The sequence below is a fragment of the Anomalospiza imberbis genome, chromosome 7 (assembly GCF_031753505.1).
Source record: "Anomalospiza imberbis isolate Cuckoo-Finch-1a 21T00152 chromosome 7, ASM3175350v1, whole genome shotgun sequence".
NCBI classification, from domain to species: domain Eukaryota; kingdom Metazoa; phylum Chordata; class Aves; order Passeriformes; family Viduidae; genus Anomalospiza; species Anomalospiza imberbis.
The window spans coordinates 20,768,407-20,790,684 of record NC_089687.1 but is presented as its reverse complement, the minus strand read 5'-3'; the positions used below and the strand labels follow the sequence as shown (position 1 = coordinate 20,790,684).

The 22,278-nt window shown below is 37.6% G+C and overlaps 1 long non-coding RNA gene across 1 annotated transcript; it reads left to right on the top strand.

The window, feature by feature from the left end:
* Positions 1–14,214: 14,214 nt before the first annotated feature.
* LOC137477610 (uncharacterized) lies at positions 14,215–18,824 on the top strand. Its single transcript, XR_011001091.1, has 3 exons — positions 14,215–14,329; positions 16,919–16,998; positions 17,866–18,824. It is a non-coding gene; the product is annotated as an uncharacterized lncRNA (long non-coding RNA).
* The last annotated feature ends 3,454 nt before the right edge of the window (positions 18,825–22,278 follow it).

Below are 22,278 nucleotides of genomic sequence, written 5' to 3'. Positions count from 1 at the left end.
GCCCAGGGCGCGATGGGCTCGCCCAGGGCGCGATGGGCTCGCCCAGGGCGCGATGGGCTCGCCCAGGGCGCGATGGGCTCGCCCAGGCCCCGCCGCCCTCACGCGTCCGCCCGCGGCCGGGCTGCGACCTGCGGCCGCCGACATACGCGGCCCTGCTTCACCGCAGCCGGCAGGGAGCGGCCCGGGGAGGGGGCGGGAAGAAGTCACTCCCCTTTTAAAAGGTGGTGTCCCCCTCCGGCTTTCGTGAGCTCCTCAGTGCCCACACCTGAACCCGGCTTAGTGATCCCTCCCCTTGCTTCACCTTGACTTGGTTTGAATTGGAGGGGCAATACAAGAGTTTTAATTGAAATAAGCAGCTCGGGAGTATTTTATCGGTGCTCCAGTGCACTGCGTGTCTGTCCCGTGCCCCCGCCCTCAGCAATAAACGCACAGTGGGCGAGTGAAAGGAAGGTGCAGTCCACATTTCAGGATTTTTCCGGGACCCTTTCTCCAGTCCGCTGTTCATCCTATCATATTCCATGAAAGTATGTGCTAAAGTCTCTCTGTGAAAATGAGCTGGGCAGTATAGCCTGTGAAGAGGATTTGGCACTTGAAAGGAACCTGACACATAGCGTGAGGAAGGTGAGTAGTGTACAGTGAAACACGCCCACACCCTTCTGTTGTGTTAGTGTGGCCTGCAAAGCGCAGGGCTTTGAATGATACTTATGTAGATATGATTTTAAAACGGACGAGGAAAGGAAGGAATGCAGAACAGCAGTTCTCCCTGCTTTAAAAATTCTACATTAAATATTTTCTATGAGATATGTTCTATAAATTGTTTCAGATTCTAGATAGTATCTTCCAAGTAATCAGTTTATGACCACGAGCTTCCACTTTCAGTCAACACAAACTGCCTTGAGTACCTTTTGAGAAGGGTAGGAAGCTATAACTCCTCTCTGCACTACAGTGTGGGGACAAATGATTAGTTCAAATGGTGATCATAAGCCAGTGCCTTTCAGACTTCTCCATGGGCTATGTTCTCTACCCTCTGTTGTAATTTCTTTGGTTGTGCCAAGTGATTTATTTAAATACATGTGCTACTTCATATTTCACATCTGCCTTTTAGTTGGTTGCCTTGCTGCCACAGCTTCTTTAGCACTTTAAAAGAAATAACTTTTAACATTGGGATACTGAACACTATGATGAAAAATCTACGGAAATGTATCTAAAGATCTCTTTTGCTAAATGGATACAGCTAAGAAATTGGCATAGCAGAAGAGAATGCCACAAATGGCAATAATTTCATTTTGAAAAAAAAAAAAAATTAAAGTGTATGCCAGAGGAATAGAAGAGGCTTCCAGCCAGTGAGCTCAAAGCTGCAGCTCTTCCTTTGCTATCGTCCATGGGGAAAAAAAAAGAGAATTTTTTTGCATCTAAGCAATCAATCTACTCAAGGAAAATCAATGCTATTCATTTGTCAATATGCAAGTGTTTGAGAGCCAGTGGAACCAGAGCTTGAAAGGTAAAGGAGCTCTAAATTCCAGTCAAATTAATGATTTATAGCACAGTACGTACATGACAGATGAATCAATAAAACTCCCTAGTTTTGTACTTCCGTGAGAAAACATTCATCAGAGCCGCGCCCCGGCCCGGCCGCCAGAGGGCAGCCGAGAGGCGCCGCCTTCGGCAGCGGGGGCGGCGGGGAACGGCCGGAGCGGGGCCGGGAGGGTCCGCGGAGTGACTGCCGGCAGTGCCGCGTCTCACAACCCGTGTCGCTACCGTGAACCGGTGCTTCACCGAGCGACGGTCCTGCCCTGGGACAGCCCTCTGTAGTTAGCAGTACTTCGGGTTCCAAGGAATGCCGTGCGCGTCGGCAAAAAGGGGTTGTTGCTCACGTGCTTGGCTGTGGGCAGACACCACTCAACGATGGATACCTTTTTGTGGAGTAACCATTAAAAGAGATTTTAACACTTCGCGGATTGTCTAAATTAGACATGCCCAGAGTGAGCCAGGAACCTTCCCTGCATCCATACGTCATCCCGAAGTGTCCCAAATAGAGAACAATTAGAGCAAGACAGACAAAATTAACTCTGGTATTTGTATTATGAGTAATCATGTATCTTTCTAATTAAGACAAAAGTGAAACTTCTCAGAGAAACTTAGAGAGCAAGGAATAAATATTTGAGTAGTTCAGGTATCAATCAGCCTGTGTCAAGCAAAGAGTCTCCAAACTGCACAGAAATGTCATGAGCTCCTGACTATTGAAATCAGAAGTCCCTGACCCCAGGACAGTCCATGTTCTCTTGAGATGAAAAGTACCAAATAAGCATTATGTATCTCACATGACAAGTCAAATAGAATACAGATTATCCTGTGACTCTTAAGAATTTAGACCATAACAAGCCTAGGAAGCATCATTTTAGAGTACTGGCCTTATGTTAATGGGGTCAAGTGCCCACTTGCTTGTGAGAGCATATACTAGAAAGAACATGCTAAAGCACACTTCATTAGTTTATACCCTGTACCTTCTCCTGCTGCCTCACAGTGCCTATTCCTCATTACATTTCTAAGCTATACACTTGTATGAAAAAAAAAATATTAAAAAATATATTTGAGATTTAATTTCTCCTTACTGAATAGAAGGCTAATGGGACTTTTTGGAATCTGAGATGTGATTATGCAGCCAAAAAATTAAAATGACAGCTGCTTTCAAAGGAGATTGCTGCTGAGAAATGGAGAATTGCCAGCTGAGGTATGTGAAAGATCAGCTGGCCTTTTAACTTTCCACAGTTTAGGAAGGAATTACAGGGCCATGCTCTTAAGAAGCCCTTAAACCACAGAAAACAAGAAATTAGCCACCCTTCAAGCCATGCCTGTAAGAATAAGAGTTCAAATGTGTAGAGTCCAAACTGCTGTTTGCATTATGAGTCATAAGGCAAATCATGTTGAATTTCGTACTTTGACTTTTTCTTTGCTTTTTCTGGCCAGTACAAATACTCATTCCCTCACTTTTACTCAAATACAGCCAATGAGATCTTGCTAAAGTTGTCCAGAAAAAAATTAATTCTCTTCAATTAGAAATTTGCTGTGAAAAATATGAACCAAAAGACTAAATCATAGTCTTGAAAAAAATTACTTATTAGGTTTATTAAGGTTACAGGGTAATGGAGTACAAAGGAGAGCTACCGTGGAAAACTCTTTATACAATAATTACCAAAAATTTCAAGGAGTTTCAAGTAACTGCAGTAATAATTTCACTGAAGCTGATTTTAAGCATGTTTTGTAGTATTATATGGAAGCCAATTTAAACAGTGTAAGTCCAGAATGAGCACATAAATTCTACCTTAAGCAATAGCTGAAATTCATGTATCACACAGAAGTCTTGGGAGAAAGATGGAGACTGACAGGACTGTGATCCATGTTTAGAATACAGCAGTGGCACACTCAGTGTGGTTAGGGTTGTAGGCACCAAAATGGGTTCAGTTGTACACATACAACACCTACAGACTTCAGAGGAGTGATCAGCCTGTAGTGGAATAAAGACACAGAAACCTGCATATAAGTTCTTTTGGGATTTGTATGCTGTGAGGGCTGCAAAAGATGTGATGATGTACATACTTTAAACCAATGCGTGTATTAACAAAACTGTCCTGTAGAGTAACATAATAATTCTCCTCTTCAATGCTAATTAAAAAAAAAAAAAAAAAAAACAGCATACAATAACCTAGCAAGAGAGTTTCACAACAAGTAAGGACTTCCTTTCCTTCCTGTATCATTCTATGTTCTTTTTCTTGTTCCTGTTCTCCTCACTTACTCAGGATAACTCCCCAGTTAGTTCACAGGAAAGCCTATTGAAATAAATAAACAAGTTCTAACTTAGTCACAAGACTATTGTAAGGAGTAATTAGCTAATTAAGTATAGTTCCTTGAAGATGCAATGCTTTAATGCATTTAATAAATGTTAATGTATGCTTAGATTTATGGACACATCAGCATACTGTGTTAAAACAAATTTTTGTATGCAGAATCCAGGACAACTAAGGAATTTCAAGATGATAAGTATCAGAGAAGTACTTTGCAGTTGCCTAAGATACAAGGCAGGCTGGGACTCAGACTGCACTCTGACCCTTTTCAGTGCAGTATTTGGGAGACAGTCGAACTTGGTGCCACACTAGATCCACTCAGCCTGCTCCTTGCTCTGGGAATACAGGGCAGACACATCAGTACTTCTTAACAGACCCAAATCAAACTGATCAGCAGGGGCTGAATCACAGACATGATGAAGAGGGTCTGGCTTTGTGCCCAGTCATAGGAATAGGATTCATGAAGTGTTAGGCTGGCTCTCCACATACCCACAAGAGCCTGACAGGTTATTTCAGCTCCTCACTGCCTGAAAGCAGCTGTGCTGCCTCTGGGCCTGACCCTACAAGTGTTCATTTAGAACACAAAGCATGCACTTGGAGACTCCAGTGTGCCTTGTCCACACTGCATTAGCAGCTCAAATGTCTCACTTTCTCTGGAACTTACTTACCATGGCTAATGGAATTAATTATTAGATTGTAATTATTCAGTCATTCTTTCACCCAAAGTACAAAAGCAGATGAAAGTTTTTCTTGTCTATATGTCTAGTTTATTATTTCTTTATCCTTCCCTGCCAGCTTTGCTGTATTTCATAGATTTTTATCAAAGGCTGAAAGAATATGTGGTTTTGCTTACCTACGGAGCCAGACAAGCATATTTTAACTGTTCAGGCAAGGTTTTATCTTCACAACTTGGTGTCAGCTCTCTCTGCTAGGTATACTGGGCAGGAAGAGCACTAGTCCATGATCTGCCTCTACATTTGCTACAGATGCTATTGAAACCATTAGACTATTATTATTTATTATTATGAAATACCTAGTTTTCATCATTTTGCTGTGTGGAGTCTGAGGGAAGGCCTGTGAATTTCTAGGAGCAAGGTACTCAATTAAATAACCTTATGGTTTCTAGGTCCTCACAGATGATACCTCAGCAAGAAAATTTGTAAGTGTATAAGGTGGCCTTCCTTAGGACCCTTATTTTCATTATAGTGATCTTTTCAGACTAAATTAAAATTCAAATTAGTTTCAAACCCAAATCTAATTTCAACATTGCTTGATCACTATGGGAAATCCAGTCTTCCTGGTCTGTTCCCCATTTCTCCTAGCAATCAGTTCCAGAAGTCAAAGGTATCTATTTTTTTTTCTCAATTTGTTTTTGTATTGATGCATAGACATTTAAAAAACAAAGTTCTGATGCACTGTCAAGACTCTGATGCAATGCTGAGATTCTTCTATTTATTTGTGTATGTGTATTATTCATGAGATATGGGGCATAAAATCATTTGACTGCACTCTGTCAGAACTCCTTTGTGATAATTCATGAAACAACCTCTCAGTAGTAGGCACTTTTATTTATGTGATTACCACACCTCCCCTTATAATCTGAGGTTTTCAAAGGCAAAAGGAGCATGGTACTTTGATTCCAGGCAAATAAAATTCCTGTCATGTGGGTGAAAGGTGTTTTCAATAGCCTTCCTTCTCTAGCTTCCAATGCCTTAGCTCTCACACTGATTCCTTGTTTGCAAAATTGAGAGCTGTAAAACATTATTCATATCACAAAATAAACACTCCTAAAAAGCTCTGTGAATTTGTCCTGTATAATTGGGACATGCAATTTAATTAGACTTTTTATGAAATAATGACTCGTGATCTGCAGTGACTAAAGAAACTAAATAATTATTTTCTGTAAATTCTTTCAGTAAAGAAGATACACTACTATGAGTATAATTCAGATAAAATTCAAAAATTATTCTAGTGCAAGTGATAATTTCAGAAATACATGCAATGAAAGTCCAGGACATTTAATAAATCTGAGATTTCCTTTTTGCATAGGTGTTCTTCACTACTCTAAGAACAGGACTGTAGTTGGCATCACAGAAGTACTATAATGAAAGCATTCAGAGCTTTATATTTATTTGGATAATGCAATATGGTCTGCTATAGGTAAACATCATACATGACACACATTTTCACTTGACAAGACATTTATGTAGTAATTAATTGTGCAGCTTCACATACATTCAATGCAGCTATTCTATTCATCACAATATAGTAAACGAGTTAATTCTTTCTGCAACATTTGGTTCACAGGATTCCAGATTTAATTTTTCTTAGAGCCTGCTGGGGGCACCAACACATGCCCATAAAAATCAAATTATGAAATTCGGCAAATGAAAAAAGAAAGACAAATTTAATAATTTATTTATATGGTATAAATTTCACAGTACACCTCAGGTTATATGTAATGCTTACACTCTCCTTTTCACAGCTTTGAAAATACACCTACAATGGATTTGCTTGCAGGCTTATTCTTGCAGTTAATTCATAACAAGAACGACCTGAATAAAGCACGGGCATCTCTAATAATTTATTCTGGCTGAGAAAAAAAGGGTGAACCAATTAGCAAGTTGGAAAAGAAGCTGCCTTGACTGTGGGCTGCATCCTGGTTGGTACAGACAGGTGTCATTTGTTGGTTTAAAACCAGAGTGTTGAGTTGTGTAACAAGAAACCCAGCTACAGCAGCCACATAGTTGAATAGCAGTTGTGAGGTGCTACTTCGTGCATGTAAAAACAACAGGGAAAGACCTGTATGGATTAAAAATATGTTAATGACACCACAGTAGCATAAACCAAATAATTCCCCAGTTTGAAGCATGGGGGTTTTTTTTCACATATAAGTTATATTGGTTCTAAAGAAAAGTTACACAAATCTGAAAGCTTTAAGAAGAGACTGGACAACATACAGCAAATTTTTACAGAAATGCTCTATTTTCTTTGGTGTTCTCTGATTTTCCCAATGAAAGAAAGACTCCAGATTTCAGATGCTCCCTTGCCCCCTGAGAGTAGCAGTGTTCAGCTGCCTAAAAGCAGCACATTATCTTGAAGTTCCTATTTTTCTAATGCTTCGTACATTGTGGAAGGATGGAAAGGATGGATAAACAAAAGCTAAGAAAAAAGCAAATAAGAGGCCAGCACAAAAAGAGGGTAAGAGTTGAGCAGCAGACTGGAAAGAGATTGATGCTGAGAAGTGCATTAACTTCAAATTTTTACAGGATCTGAATTTCTTGAGGACTGTGGAGAAGAATCTTACTGAGAAAATTTGATGCAGATAAAGAAGTAAAATGAAATTATCACCAGGAAAGTAACAGGGGAGAAAGACCTCTCAGACACTAAGCAGAAGAAGCTGGGCTTCTAGGAGCAGCCAAGAAATGCAGCAAAGAACTACCTCCTCATTGATGTAATGGCTCATCAGCTACCATGTACTTGGAAGTGTTCCTGAAAAGAGAAAGAAGTGACAGTTGCCAAAAGTTTTTATGATCCTCAAATAGCCACAGCTTGTTTCTGACAAGGCAGGGTTTCATTGTTGCATTTCCTTATTCAAAAAAGTGCACATTAACATTTTTTAACATTTTGATTTTTGTGCTCTTGTTCTACTTCTAGTCAATGTAACCTGTTACATTATTCAATCACTTTAATAGTTAGGGGTTTTTTTCCAAGTTCAAGTGGAATTCCCTGCATTTCAGTTTGTGCCTGTTGTCTCTTTTTCTGTGTATGGACATGTCTGAGAGGAGTCTGGCTTCATCTTTAGCTCTAGCCTCTAAGTCCATCCTACTGGGGTTTACTAGATTTTAGACCTCACACTTTTAATATTGTTCAGATACACATCATATGTGACAAAATACTTGCCAGCTTTCCCTACTGCATATAAATATTCCCTCTAGCAACCTAGTGGGCGCCTCAGAGGGCTGGGATGGAAGAGGATCTCTGGGGACAGTTCACTCCAGGATTCCCTGTGATCATTTTTCTTTCCTGTGGGATGGGGATGGGCTAGTTCTCAGCACAGCCCAGCAATATTGCCCTCAGAAGACCTTCCTGGCATGCTTACAGCCCTCACTGGATATTCAGAATATCCAACAGCCTTCACGATGTCACAATCCTCAAGGATGATTATGTGATAGAGCCCCATCACAAGGGCTAAAATTCATCAACCTATGAGCCATGTACTCTTCAGAAAATAGATATTTTTTAGAAGCACATGCACTCATTCTTCTCCATTTCCTCCTTAGCAGACCTCTGGAAAGAGTTCATAGAAGTACCTATGTTTGCTCTCCTTAGTAGTTTAGTCCCTCAAAATACAAGTGTGCACTTGTAAGCACACTTTTGCCAAAGAAGTTTTTAAACAATGCATTTAAAAGGTTTGAAGAGTTTTGCTATGTTTACGCCTTTTACACAACAACCTAGTAAGTTTCTTGGGGTGAAATCAGTGTGGATCAGGGATAAAGATCTACAGGTCTTTCTGAATGATTCTAGGAAAACTCAAAAAAAGCAAAGCACTGATTCACTTATATTGTTGATCTTTTTCAGGTTTACTTACATAGAAAATTTTAGGTTTTCAGTTAAGGTTTTGGGGTTTTGAGTGATGTAGACTGTATAAGCAAACATTGTCTGTGACTAACCAACCTCATTTCACTTTGGCAGAGGGACTGATTTATTCTAGGCTTTCTTCGTGCTGGAAGAGATGATGTTACAGAATACTTCTATTCAGAAGATAGTACAGAAATCTACCAAAAATGCTTCAGTTAATATTTGCTAGCAGCTAAACCAGGGAAATGTACAAATTGTACAAATTTAATTCTTTAAGGCATTTTTGTTTTGCCTTCACTAAGCTGAGAACTATTATGTCATCTTATTATAAACTTTGTAGTTTATAATAAAATCCTTTGTAGTTTATAATAAAAGTCCTGTGTAAAACATTTAGATATTTGAAACTAACATCGTTCTGGGAAAGAAAACTATGAGGATAGCATGCCACTGTCCAATTACAGCAATATATATATTGAAATAAAAATATTTAAGCAGATGTTATAAAAGACTCCATTTCCATTGTACAACATAGAAACATCTGCTGTACTTTAAATACTTCTTATCCATGCCAAGGAAATACTATGAAGAGAAAGTGCCTTTTTTGTGCTTTTCCTTTGAGTTTACTCTATGTGAATACGGAAAGAATCTTTTCAATAGGAAAAAAGGCACTGATTGTAATCGCAACATTTTGTGTTTGCCTTACAGCTGCCATTTGTGACTAGTATGGAAATCAAGTTCTGGCTCTTGTTTTCTGGCCTCTTTTAAAAACCTTGAATATTGCTAAAATAGTATTGGGCAGGAAGGAAAGGAGGGACAGCATTGTGCAAGACCAAGCTAATATAAAAATGCTGCAGTGCTACACTCACTTCCTTCCAAATAATTTTCAGACATTAGCTTATTGGTATTGTTCTTTACAAAGGAAATATGTGGTGTCACAGTATTATCCCCAGTGATGAAGTGCACCTATGCTGATGTTTATGATACACATTTGTTTTGGGGACTTGAGTTTTAGTAAAAAGGTCTCAAGCACATAAATTCCAGACTTAGACAATAGTGGAGTGGTGGCTTTAGAGTAGTAACTTTAATTACTTATAAGGTAAGGCTCTTACATTAACTAACTGGTGAGTCTGGAAGACTTAATACAGCTATATTTAGCAGCAATATTTAGTAAGAAGCATCCACTACTACTGAGTATGTGCTTTACCAATGCAATAGTCTCAGAATTACAGAGCACCCCAACAGGCAGTCTTCCTTCCTTGAGCTGCTTCTGTTACAAACCCGTTACATATTCCCAGATGACAAAGGTGCCCAGTCTCTTATTTTGACCATGTTAAGTTTATCCATAAGATATTTAAAGCTAACAGATGGATGGAGCACTGGAATAAGAAAACCTTGAAAGCTTCTATTTTATACAGATTCTTATAGGAAGCAAGTGTGCAGCAGCAGTCTGACAGGGGATCCATAACAAGCTAGCAGCTCTGCTTCCATATGGTTCAAAGAGCCCAAGAAAAACCCAAAAGGACACAGAAGTTTTGCTATTAACTTGAGTGAGTTTGGAGTAGGAGTGGAATATAGATGTTACACCCATGAAAGCTATGCAGAAATGGCCCTATAGGTCCTGTCAACCATAAACTTAGGTGATAAAGACAACATTACTAATCACTATCCTGCATGGGGTTTTGGAGAAAGTGAATAAAATCTTCAATCTGTCACCTTAAAAGCTTCTGGGTACAAGATATACAAACATTTGCTTTGTATGTACAAAAATTGGCAGAATTTTACTATTAACAAGCATTCCAAGAGTATTAATGTGCTTAGTATAAATCAGACTGTTGTGTGATGCTTTTGCACTTGCAACTGCTAGGACATGAAATCAGATGAACTAATATTATGCTCTAATATACTTTACATGTTCAACTATTTCAAAAACACAGTTTATGAAAATTATGTTCATTTTCTGACAGAAGAATATTTATGCCATAGCAGTCACCTCAAATATAAGACACTATACAAAAGGAATTTAAAAGTTATGGGTTTGTACGTCACTTGTCAGCATTTGTAGTGCAAGAAGCTTATGAGATTTCTATCTCTTCTGATAATACTTTCCTTCTGCTTCCTTTAAATTGTTACTGTGCCTTAATTTAGACTACTGCCTTATGGTCTTGGCATTTTTGTTTTCCTAATTCTAGTTTTAACCAAAATCACTGATCTCCTCATGGTGCAAAAAGTAGGATTTGTATACGTAATCTTAACAGCCTTTTAGATTTCTCATAAATTAAATAAAAAAGGGGCTGGATGTGAATTAATTTGGATGCATGACCAAGTGACCATTTTAGCAACGTGACCCTTTGTAGAAAGATAATTATTATTATTCTCTATGTTTTTGCTGTTTAATATTCCACTGCAAGAAAAAGAGCTGTTCTCTGTTTCTATCAGTGCAAAATGAATACCTGCTACCTTCTCCAACATTGCCATAAAAATAATTTGCAAAGTGAATTCCATTCCTCAGTGTGCATTATCCATGCTTTAGTTCTTCTCTCTATGATCATAATTAAATTTAACTTTCCAGACAGTAGACAGAGGACTAAATACTTACAAGTAAACTGCACAGGTATTTATCAAACTAGAAATGAAAAGTCCATCTGACTGAGAAATGTGTTGAAAAGCTTAGGTTGAAAATTCCAGAAATCCTCTTCAAAACAAAGTTTCTAAAAATAACTTTATTCATTTATGAAACTGGGCTTGTTCAATTCCTGATAAAACAGAAAATCTTCTTAGACTGGTGAAGTTAGAAAAATCTAAATCAGACTTGTTTGAAAGCAGATCCAGCTATCAGCTCACTTGTCCAGGCTGCTGGACAAGAGCCTGTGGGAGGTAACTGGACCTTTGGCTGTCACTTGAAATGTTGTGATTAAATTGTCATAAAAATAAAAATATAAAAAAAAGCGCCAACCTTATTTCCTGCCTCCAAAAGCTGGATTTAAAAGTCTTTCAGTAAAAGATTTCACTTTTGCAAATAATATGGAAACAAGAAAAAAAGAAAAACCATATAGCTGGAGAAAATAGATGTGAGTAAATAAATGCCTCTAGCAATGTATGGGCCAATGGAAGTATATTCCTAGATTATTCTAAGCTAAATGCTCTTACTTTACTTATCATTCTAGCTGTTGTCAAAGAGGATATAAAAATTATTTTTAAACACTGGCAAAGAGTAATTAACATTTCGCGTTCTTTTCTGAAGATATTGACACATTTGCAGCATTAGATAATTTGAGTATTTCTTCAATTTCAGTAGTATAGAGATGGTCAAACGCATATATTCTGCAGTCTTTATGTGATATGGGATGTTATTCCTATTTTTTCTTAATTTCTTTTCAAGTTTTTATTGTTGTATCAGTATAAAAGTGATGGTTTAAAAAGTAACAACAAGAAGTCTCTGACATTATTGTCCACTTTATTAAGGCCAAATGTGAAAGGTACTACAGACAGTAAATCTATTTATCAGTGATTTGTAGGCATTGTAGTAATTGAAGTTTTTTCATTTAATAAATAAATAATCCCTCACTGTAGAAAAATAATGATCTCTAACAGTAGCCAAAGGCACCCATCCTGTGAAGAGGGCATGCAATGATTAGAGTTTCCCCAGTGGTAGATTAAAAGAAGTCAATGAGATGCACAAAGTTGACAACTATCAGACTAAGAAATGACAAAATAATTAAACCAATCTTAAACTGCAGAATCATAATTAATTGTTAGTAGTATTTCCTATGCAACTTACTTTTCTTTTTTAAACCAGTTATTCAGGATGTGAAAGAAGCATTATGTTGATATTTTGAGGGGGGAGATGTCAGTGAGATTTCAGACATACTCCAGTGTGGGTATGAATACATGGCTTAAGGAGTACTGACAATTACTTGGAATGAATTAGTTTGTTTAAGGAGGAATCAATGTTGTCATTGATGTTTTTTAATAGATTTGTTAAAAGGATTCCTTGCAACAAATACCAGTACATGGATCATAACAAATTTTGCTGTGAAAGATTCTATCAGGCAGTGATTAATATGCTCAATATGTTGTAAGCTATAGTATCTGATCATTCTCTGGTTTTGTGAGATTCTGTACTTCAGTTTCTGAGCTTCCCCTGAATAAAGTCCTGTGTAAAAAAAAAAAAATAAAAGGAAAAATATTGAATTTATCATGACTAAAAAGAACACAATTTTACCATGGAAACCTTCATGAAAGATGATTCATGCTCCGAGACAGTTAGAGGATGTTGTCATAATTTGTATATATTTGCCTCAGACACAAGTTCACCAACTGTATATATATAAGTAGTTCTCACTGTTTGCAGATAAAAAATGTGATCATATGATCCTTTCAAGATAAGCTACCACTAATTTTAGACACTCGGATTAGTCTGTTTTTAATTTTTGAAATAGTATCTCACAGGATTTCACTGTACTGGATGCAGTTCCTTGAGTTGTGAAATGCTTTCTGAGAACTTTTCAAATTCCAAAGATATTTTAGTCCTAATATGCATGTGTGATATGTCATTACACCACTCATGTTTATACATTTTTGCCTGTATGTTGTAAATAGATCCATTTGCTCCTTTTACATTTTGTGTTCTTGCAGCTATCTGAACTGTGAAGTTGCATCATCTCACAATACAACGAAGTCTTTTGTTGCTTTTTGACTCCTAATTGCTTTTAAATCCAACATATCACTTAAGCTTCAACTCTGAGGGTTGTCTTTAACTCTTAAGATTAACTTTTCTCAGAAAAGTTAAGAATTTTTTTTCCAATTTTTTGTGTGAAAATTTTGCAGCTTAAAATGAACACAACAGCAGTCATTGCCAGTCCTTACCTCCAAATATGTCCAGTAAGAAATTGAGGCATTCTTACCATTTAAAGTTTCAGAGCAGATGGAGTTTGGCTATTCTGAGTCAGGGTCACAAGGTTGCATATTTCCCTCCGCTCCAGCCTTGTAACACTTGGTGAGCACTAGTCAGATACCAGGCTTCCGCGTGTTGCCCTTAGCAGTGTGGCTGAAAGGAAAAGTAGCTTTTTTGCTGTACTGGGAGAGTGAGCAGAGATTTGAAACTGGCATAAAGTCAGCATCAGTCTCCTGAGGCCATTGGTGCAGTCTGGCTTCTGCCAACTAGTCTAGCAAATTGTTCATGTTTGCTCTTGAACTTTGTTCTATATATGTCAGGCTAGACTATTAACAGCTGAAGAAATGGACCAGCCACTGAAAACTTTTTGTAAATTAGCTTAGCATGACTGTGCTGTTCAATATTGGCTTTCTAACTTGGCAATGCTATCCACTGCTCACATTAGAGGAGGTGTATTGGGCATCCACTTAACAGTGTATGAGTTTATAAGATTACATATGATTGCATGTTTGTAGCTGTCAGGAGCAGAAACTAAAATATTTTCAGTGAACACCATTGCCAACTAAACAGAAATGGTAACTAGGCAATACAGAAACATCACTTGGGTTGTTCATGACTCAGAAGCAAGATTTACCAAATGTCTTCTCCCCCCCAACCGAAATGTCTGTATTTACTTGGAAGCTTTATTTCACTAATCTGCAACATGTTATATATCAAAATTTAAAAAGCCAATATGAAACTGAATCATCATCACCACAAATATCAGTGGAACAGTTTGATAATGCTGAATGCAGGCACAACCTTTCCAAAAACACCAAATAGTTCCACATGATTATAAAGAGAAGATAATGAATGAATTAAAGAAATATTTATTCAATTACTTTTGGTTTTTTTCAACTGAAGTTGGCTTCTTACTGAGAAGGACCCTATCACAGGCAATGGCAGTGTTACCATTTCAGTAATACAGACTTGGATATCTGTGCCTGACACCATAAACCATCATTTGAGTCAGGTCAGAGAAACTTCTTCCCAATATAGTAGCACTGGCACTGTGAGGTCCTGTGGTCATGGTCTGTTACTTTAAGGCAGCATGTTATGCAAAATGTTTGTCCTGCTGTTTCACCATCCCCGATGATTCTGTTTCTTCTCCCATTTCTCTGGGTTCCACTGGATGTAGGAAGGTAGCAGAGCTACTGTTCAAATCTATCCTGAGCTAGAAACTTTAGTAGAATATTCAGTATTATACAGGATACAACTTTTCTCAGAGACAGGATGGTATTTGTCCTGGTTTATATCAATGAGCTGTATAGGCATTTACTGAGAAGTTGAATTTTCTACATCTCTCAACTATGAAGAGATCTGGACAGTCGATAATACATGTTCCATGAGAATGCCATGCTAACTATCCCATGAGTCATTCCACATTTAATTTATAAGTTTCTACAACCTGCACCAATATTTCAGCTTCTGTCTTCAGACAGCTAAGCAAAAAAAAAGCAGTGAAAAATACTTTATAATCTACTAATCACCAGTGGCTTTAAGGAGTACTGTTAAGCTCACAAATCCACTGAAAAAGATGAGGGCTGCACCTCAAATGTACTTCTAAATTCATAATTTTAAGCAGAAATTAAGTGATCGACTTTGTGAATTGCTGCCTTGGAATATGTGAAAAAGTTCAAGTTAAAAAACTTCATAACGCCATTATCGGAATTACGCAAGGTTGTACCTGTTATGTGCATTTTATAACAGCACTTTAAATCTAAAAAGATCAGGAGATCCTTAAAAATACAAAATAAGTGTATTTTGCTTTCCACAGATGTTACATCAAATTAGCTTTAATGTGGAAAAATACATATATTTGTTTATGAAAATGTGCAATGTACCATTACCGCTTAATTATTGAGGGACTCTGGTAGACATTTTTCATCTTTTCTGAATAGAAACAGATGAGATTTTCAATTGAAAAAAAATGTATGCCTGCCTACATGGCTATATTACACCATCTTATTAAAATATGCTGGGCACTTTGGAGGCAAAGACAATGTCTCTGCTTTCATCACCTTAATATGTAACAAAAATACTATATCTCTTTTCTCAGATCATCAAGATACAGAATGATAGATACATTCAAATAATGTTTAAGTAAATCCTTTATTTGCTGTTATAATTACTTCTTGGAGCAGTTGTGGAGTTTGGATTTTTATAACAATTTTTACCACAGTTTTGGATTTTAAAAAAAATCTAGTTTTAAAAAATATAAATTAAAAATAGCTGTTTTAGCCATGTTTTAATATATTGAAACAGTAATTAAAAAGGCATCATTTTGATTTTCACTGAAAAGAAAGAAATTTATTTAAAAAATTCAATTTTAGCCAACCATCGTAATTGTTTTAAACAGTTCTTTAAAAGTCTGAATGACAGAATGAGATACCTGAGCTATCTGGGGTCCTGTGAGCCATCTCACAGCTTTAGTGCTGACCTACATGGATTTTGATTAGTTTACTGAGATCCCCAGTTGCATCTAACTATTCTATTTTCTGTTGGAGAGTGCATGTTACTCAGGCATAGTAGTTAACCTTACACAGGCCCTGCCCTTGTTGCATATTAATCATATTTGTATGAGCTACACACATCATATCACATCACTCTGAGATTTCCCATTTACAGGGTTTCTTTTGTATCTGGGAGAGGACAACTCCTTTCTATGCTCTTTTTATTCTTGTCATTGTACATATGTAAGACAGGTACTTAACATGAAGGTTTCTAAAGAGACAACATCTACCTTTATGAGCTAACATCCCCCTAAATGTTGTTATTATAGGCAAAAAGAGCTTCAACAAAAACAAACTAAATAGGCTGATTCTTGGGTGAGCTTGGTAAGAGACTTGCCAACAAGACAAGGAACTCTCAGAGTTGTAAACAGCACAAATGAGAAATAAAAGAATTACAAGCCTAGTGTTCTCCTCAGCCTGTCATCCTCCTCTGTGGTTGCAGTCCAGCAGCTTTTTGGAGGCTTCTTTTCGGACCAATGAAAGTTCTCTTTCTTCTACATCAACCAACCCCCCGCTGAGCTGCCTGAGGATGTAGTTACAATGCACACCTTGGGATTATGTCCAGTACCCCAGTAATGACAGCTGTTTGTTACCATACAGATCTCGAAGAGTCCAAATCTGAATGGACAAAGGCAGCTCTTCATAGGACTTATCCTATGTTCTTGAAGAATCCTTTAAAATCAAAAGCAAATAAAGTATGATTTTTGTTCTCAGAGGAAATGACAAAATTAAAATGCCTCAATTGACTACATATCTATTTAAAGATATTTATACTTCTTTGCAAATATGTGATTGAAGTCCTTCTTGAGTTACAGCACCAGAACAAAGCCCACTACATCTATAACAGCCCACTCAACACTGAAGAGAGCTCGTTTGATCCCAGTTAGCTATAAAGAATTTATTTCTCTCATGTGTCATGAGTTTCCTTCATTCAGAGTATTTCCCATTTCCCCGGCCCTATAGCCTGTTCCATTATCCTGCATTTCAAATACTGCTGCTACAAGACTTCCAGTTTGAACCAGTTACTTTCCCCATTTTCTCTTTTTCAGGCTGTTGGGGCACCTATGTTCCTATGAGCATGGCTGAACCATTACATCTCTGGGACTCTGTGACCTTGTAAAGTGGGTGAGTGTCCTGAAACTGCCCCTGCCCATCCATTTATCTTCCAGCACAACTCTGAAAACCTGTGCATTAGAATGGTTTGCTTATCAGAACATTATTCAGCCCTGAGTGCACGTTGAGTAGATCATTTGAAAGATGCTGTTAAACAGTTTTAGAGGTTTTCTCATGTGTTACTGTTCCTGGAAGTGCCTTTAGAGAAGGAGGATAGTGGTTGTGTGTGTCATAAGGCTTCAGAAATCTTTTGCTTTTCATCTCTGTCCACTGGCCAAATAGAAATAAGTCACTACACTGTGAGTATCCTGTCTCCCATTGCTTTGTTTAGGTTTGGACCTACTTCTTCCTGAACAGAAAAAAAAAAAAGAAAAAAGAAAAAAGAAAAAAATATTAATCACACAAACATGCTGGTACATGTTTGTTTGGTACACATGGTACAGAGATGAGACAATGAGAAATTAAAACACTGTTCTCACTTTACTGTCTTTTACTACCTGAAGCACTGTGTGCTGGGACTAGTTCTTGGAAGAACTCTTCCCTTGCTCAGGAAGTGGTCAGCCCAGGGAAGGGAGAAGAGGCTTCTGAGCATCACAGGGCTTCCTAAATTGCACTGAGAGCATTTAAAATGCTAATTTGAACTTTCTGAAGAGTAAATTCAGTTTGGGAACACAAAGGAAGTATAGTAATTGACATCAGATAAAAATCTAATAAAAGACAGTATCCATAGAAGGACTCTCTAAGTCTTGTGTACTTTCCTTATGTATTCAACAATTTAGGATAAGAGGATAATATTATTTTGATGTGTGTTTCTGTATTGTTTTCCAAAGGAAAATTAGAACTGCAACATGACCTCTTCATTTCTTTTGGGCAGGGTATCAAGATGAAATGCAAAAGGTAAGGTTCCAGGAGCTTAGTGCCAACACCATGCTTTCATAAGTATAAATCAAAATTATGACAGGTACTCCATAACAAGCAACTTTCCATATTTATGTTCATTAAACAAATATATATGCCAGACACCGCTGAGAAAGGGCAATCCTTTGCACAGTTGTTCATCACTGTAAGTAGTGCAATACATTACAGAATTTAATTAATTTTGTGGTTGAAAATAACCAGAAAAATTATAGAGCACATTAGTTTTTACTTTTTTTGCTGAGATTAACCAAATACTGAAGCAGTTAAAAGGCTGTGATCAGAGTAGAATGACAGTCAGTGATTCTTATTACTAAGATGGGTGTTTTGTGTACACCACTTTTAAATCTACGCTGAAGCTTTTAGTCAATGCTATTCCTGCTCTGAAGCAGCACTATTCTCTCCCACACTCTCTCAAGATTGCCTTGCCACCACTGTCTTGCAGTGCTCCCCTCCTGCAGAGTATCTGGTCAGTGGTAGCAGCAGCTGCAGGAACAGTGCGTTCAGCATGCCAGACCAAAATTCATGTTCCAGGAATGTCTCCTGGGGGGTTGAGCAATTCAGTCAGATTCATAGTTAAAAGCCTTTCGCTGTAACACAATTACCCTGCAGTGGAGAAGAGGAATGGTTGGCATTTGTTTGCTACAAATGTGCCTTGCAAAACCCACTATTACGAAATCCTTCCTTGGGTGAAATTTCTACTGACAATGTGATGTACTTCTGCTAGAATGATAGGCTTCTGTGTTGGGAATATAAGGGGAAAATAGAATGATCAAGAACATTATATATGGGTTTCAACATCCATTTTTTCAAAAATATTAGGGCTTTTTCTGTCTGAAAAGTAGCAACTACAGCTGTCCAGCAGGACCCAAACAGTTCCAGAAAGTTGTGGTTTGGTGGCTGTTTGGAAAAGCATTTATTTTCTTTTTTTCAGAAAAAGTCACAGAAAGTCATTGCAAAGAATATGTCATCTGCCTTAGGTAGGTGGGGCAGTCTTACTGGCAAAGTTACAGATTTAACTGGCCTCTAGCCATCCAATTTGCAATTTCTATCACATATTCTGCACTTCTGGCTTAGACTGAGTCATGGCCTGAAACAAGAGAGGAAACCGCCACTGTCTGGCCAAACTGTCTCATCTTGCAATAGGAATTGTGTATTCCTCTGCCTTGTGATCCCCACCATTGAGTCCTAGTTTTCCAGCCACTGGGGAATAAAAGCAAGGGTATCCAAACTTGGCCCTCCTTAGACCCACTTTTTTGCCTCCTGGTAAGTGAAATCTTGCACTTAGCAAGTGGGGCAGAGAACTGAAGCACACATATGCTTGTGAGAATTGTGTGATATAGGGCAAAAAGAAAAGAGCGAGAGAGAACTGGGATACTTTACAGATAATTTGTGATGGAGTCAAAGATGATGACAGTGACTAAAGCTTAAGAGGGGGCTTAGGGAGGAGGTAGGGACAGAAGGAAAGGGAAGGGGAAGGGGTGAGTTGTTGTGCAAGTGAAAAACTGGAGGGAAGAAACTGTGAGAGAGGTAATACAGAGAATAGGAGAAAGCTGTTTGGAGATTAGTTCTCAAGAGGCTCAAAGTACAGAAGGCAGTTTTGTATCTCAGGAAACCAAAACTAAAATTTTACCACTTTGTGCATGTATTCTTCAGCCAGCTGTATGACAATGAAATAATTAGGCTTATTCACAAACTACCCCGATGATTCTGCCAGATCAGACATAAAGAGAGAGCTTGATGGGTCAAATCTGCACAAACTCTTTTGGGTTTGCAGGGTTTCAGTTCTAATTCTTGGCCTGATATGAACTCCCTCATCATGTAATTTGAGCAGTGTGAAATACAGAGCTCATTAATTGAAGCATTATATACTTCATATTGCCTGAATAAGCAATCTTATGGCAGCATAATTTCCCTCCTTTCCATACTTACCATTTTTTGGAGTCCAGAATCAATATGCTTTCAAAAGTACACCCTGTAAAGATTATATAGACAAGGTGGTGAGTGCACAGAAAAGAGGCATAGACTTTTCAGACAAATTCATAACCTGGAAACAGAACAAAAATAATGTGATATGATAACAAGGTTGCTGGTCTGGACAGATGGAGAAGACAGAACATCTAAAATAGAAGGAAAATAGACTAAATTTTTGTAATATTTAATCTGAGCTGGTAGTCTAGTCACAGACACCATGCATTTTCTACCAAACTGATAGAGGATAGTATTTGCATGGTTCAAGTTTAGTTAGGTTTTTAAAACAAATGCCTTCAATTCACAGTGCAAACACCTGTACTCACTCCAAAGGTCCATGTGAGACTGCAATGATTTGAAATGTACTGGGCAGAAATTATTTTAGGAAATACCTGTCTACCTCTATGTAAGGGTGAAACAAGAGAAACACAAGAAGAGAGAAAAAGGTACAAAAATATGAAATATAACCTGGAATAGCTCTAGTAAAACAGTTGTTGGAAAAGCTTTCATACATTTTGTGCTAACACCTGGTGATGGTACAGGCAAGAGAATTTGCTTGTTGTTGTTCTTTAGATCCTCCTATATGTACAAAATGAGACCTTCAAACATTATGCAATGCAGCTCTGTACCGAGATCCTCTGCTCTTATCATGAGCTTTTTTTCCAACAGAAACAGTTTGCAGGATCTCAAACTCAGGGCAACCACTTAGGCCAAGAAGCAATAACAATAATGAATAGCTTTTGTATCCTTCAAAATGAGTCATGTTGTTCAAAAGGTAAGAGGAATTTACTCATAATGGACAGGCAGTGATGATTCAGCAATTATATTTTCAACAGACTGTCAAACAAACTTCAATGAACTATAAGAATGAATCTGTACTGATCTCATGGAAATATACAAAAGGAGTTGTTTTTACATTATTAGAAGCAAACACATTACTCAGACCCAAAAGTATAAAAGAGACTGATGGGCAGCCAAGTCTCTCAGCCGACAAGCCAAACAGATTTCTAAGCCCTCTTGAAGCTGTCTTTGCATTCCTTCCTCAAAGAATATTTTTAATAGCAGTTATCCAGATTTTTTTTAAGTAATACACTGCCATCATATAGATCCAGATCACTACTACTAAGTGCCAAAACCACAGAGACTCCATTCTGTGCTTCCAGAAATACTTAAAAATGCATCAAATGTTAAAAATGTTAGACATTGCAAAGTACCAGATGATTAGTTCATCTCAAATGAGTTTTCATCAATCAGAAAGTTTGCATATAAAGATTATTAAGAAAATCTTTAAGATATAATATCTGCCTTTGTAGCACTAGTGAAGGCTAGCCCTTAGAGAGAGAGGAAGAGAGAGTTTTGTAATACCTATATATATAATATAGGTAAATCCCTGCTGTGACAATCTTTGCCTTCTGCTGGAGTCCAGTTGATTTCAAAAGGCCCACATAGATACTAAAGTCTATGTATGTAGGCCAGAAATTAAGGATTCTCTGTGTGGATACAGAGAACTTTTTCCATCTACTTGAGGAAGAGCTGCCTGTGATAAGAATCAACTGCCTGTGATGCAATTCTCTTTGAGACTGAACCAACCTTTGAGCCACCTCTAGCACATTCTAGTCAGATGAAATAATACATTTACATGTATTGACAACCTTACAAAATGTCACAGTTTAGTTTTGTATAACCATGACTTTATAATTTGAAATTCAGTAACAATTTAATATTTTTTAGGCTAAGAAATACTTTTCCTTCTGAATTACAGGTGAAGGCACTGAGCAGTCTCCACCAAAACAAATGGAAAATGGAGCCCAAACACAATAGCAACCTATGCAATTTTCCTTTACTCTGCTTTTCTTATCCCATAGTATGGAATACAACAAAATGTGTTTGTGTGTGCAGAAGTCTATATGAAAGCATGAAAATATATGTCTGCACACAGTTATTCTTTACAATAATTTAACTATAATACAATTTGTTCGACACTTTAGCATTCAGGCTCTGTCTGCCAGATCAAAATATTCTGTGTGATTGCATTGCTTGGAAAATGACCAAAAAAAAAAGCAGCTGGAATCTCTGGCAAGTCATGTGGTGCTGCTCACAATAAGCATGTAGAAGGTTAAAATTAGAGTCAGAATTTGGTTTTGACATATTTTAAAAATAACTGACATTTGTCCTGGGAATGTACAACATCTAGCATGCATTAGAAAGATCTTTCTACATCTGAGCACACTTTAGCAAAACAAAAAAGGAAGGCTTCCAACAAGCCAAAAAAGCAAACAAGCAACATGATCTTGAAATGCATAAATAGGATAATAACATGCAGGGCACAAGAACAATCCCTCTGCTGTGCTATGCATTGCTTAGGCCACAGCTAAAGCACCATGTCCAATTTTGGGTATTTCAGAATGGT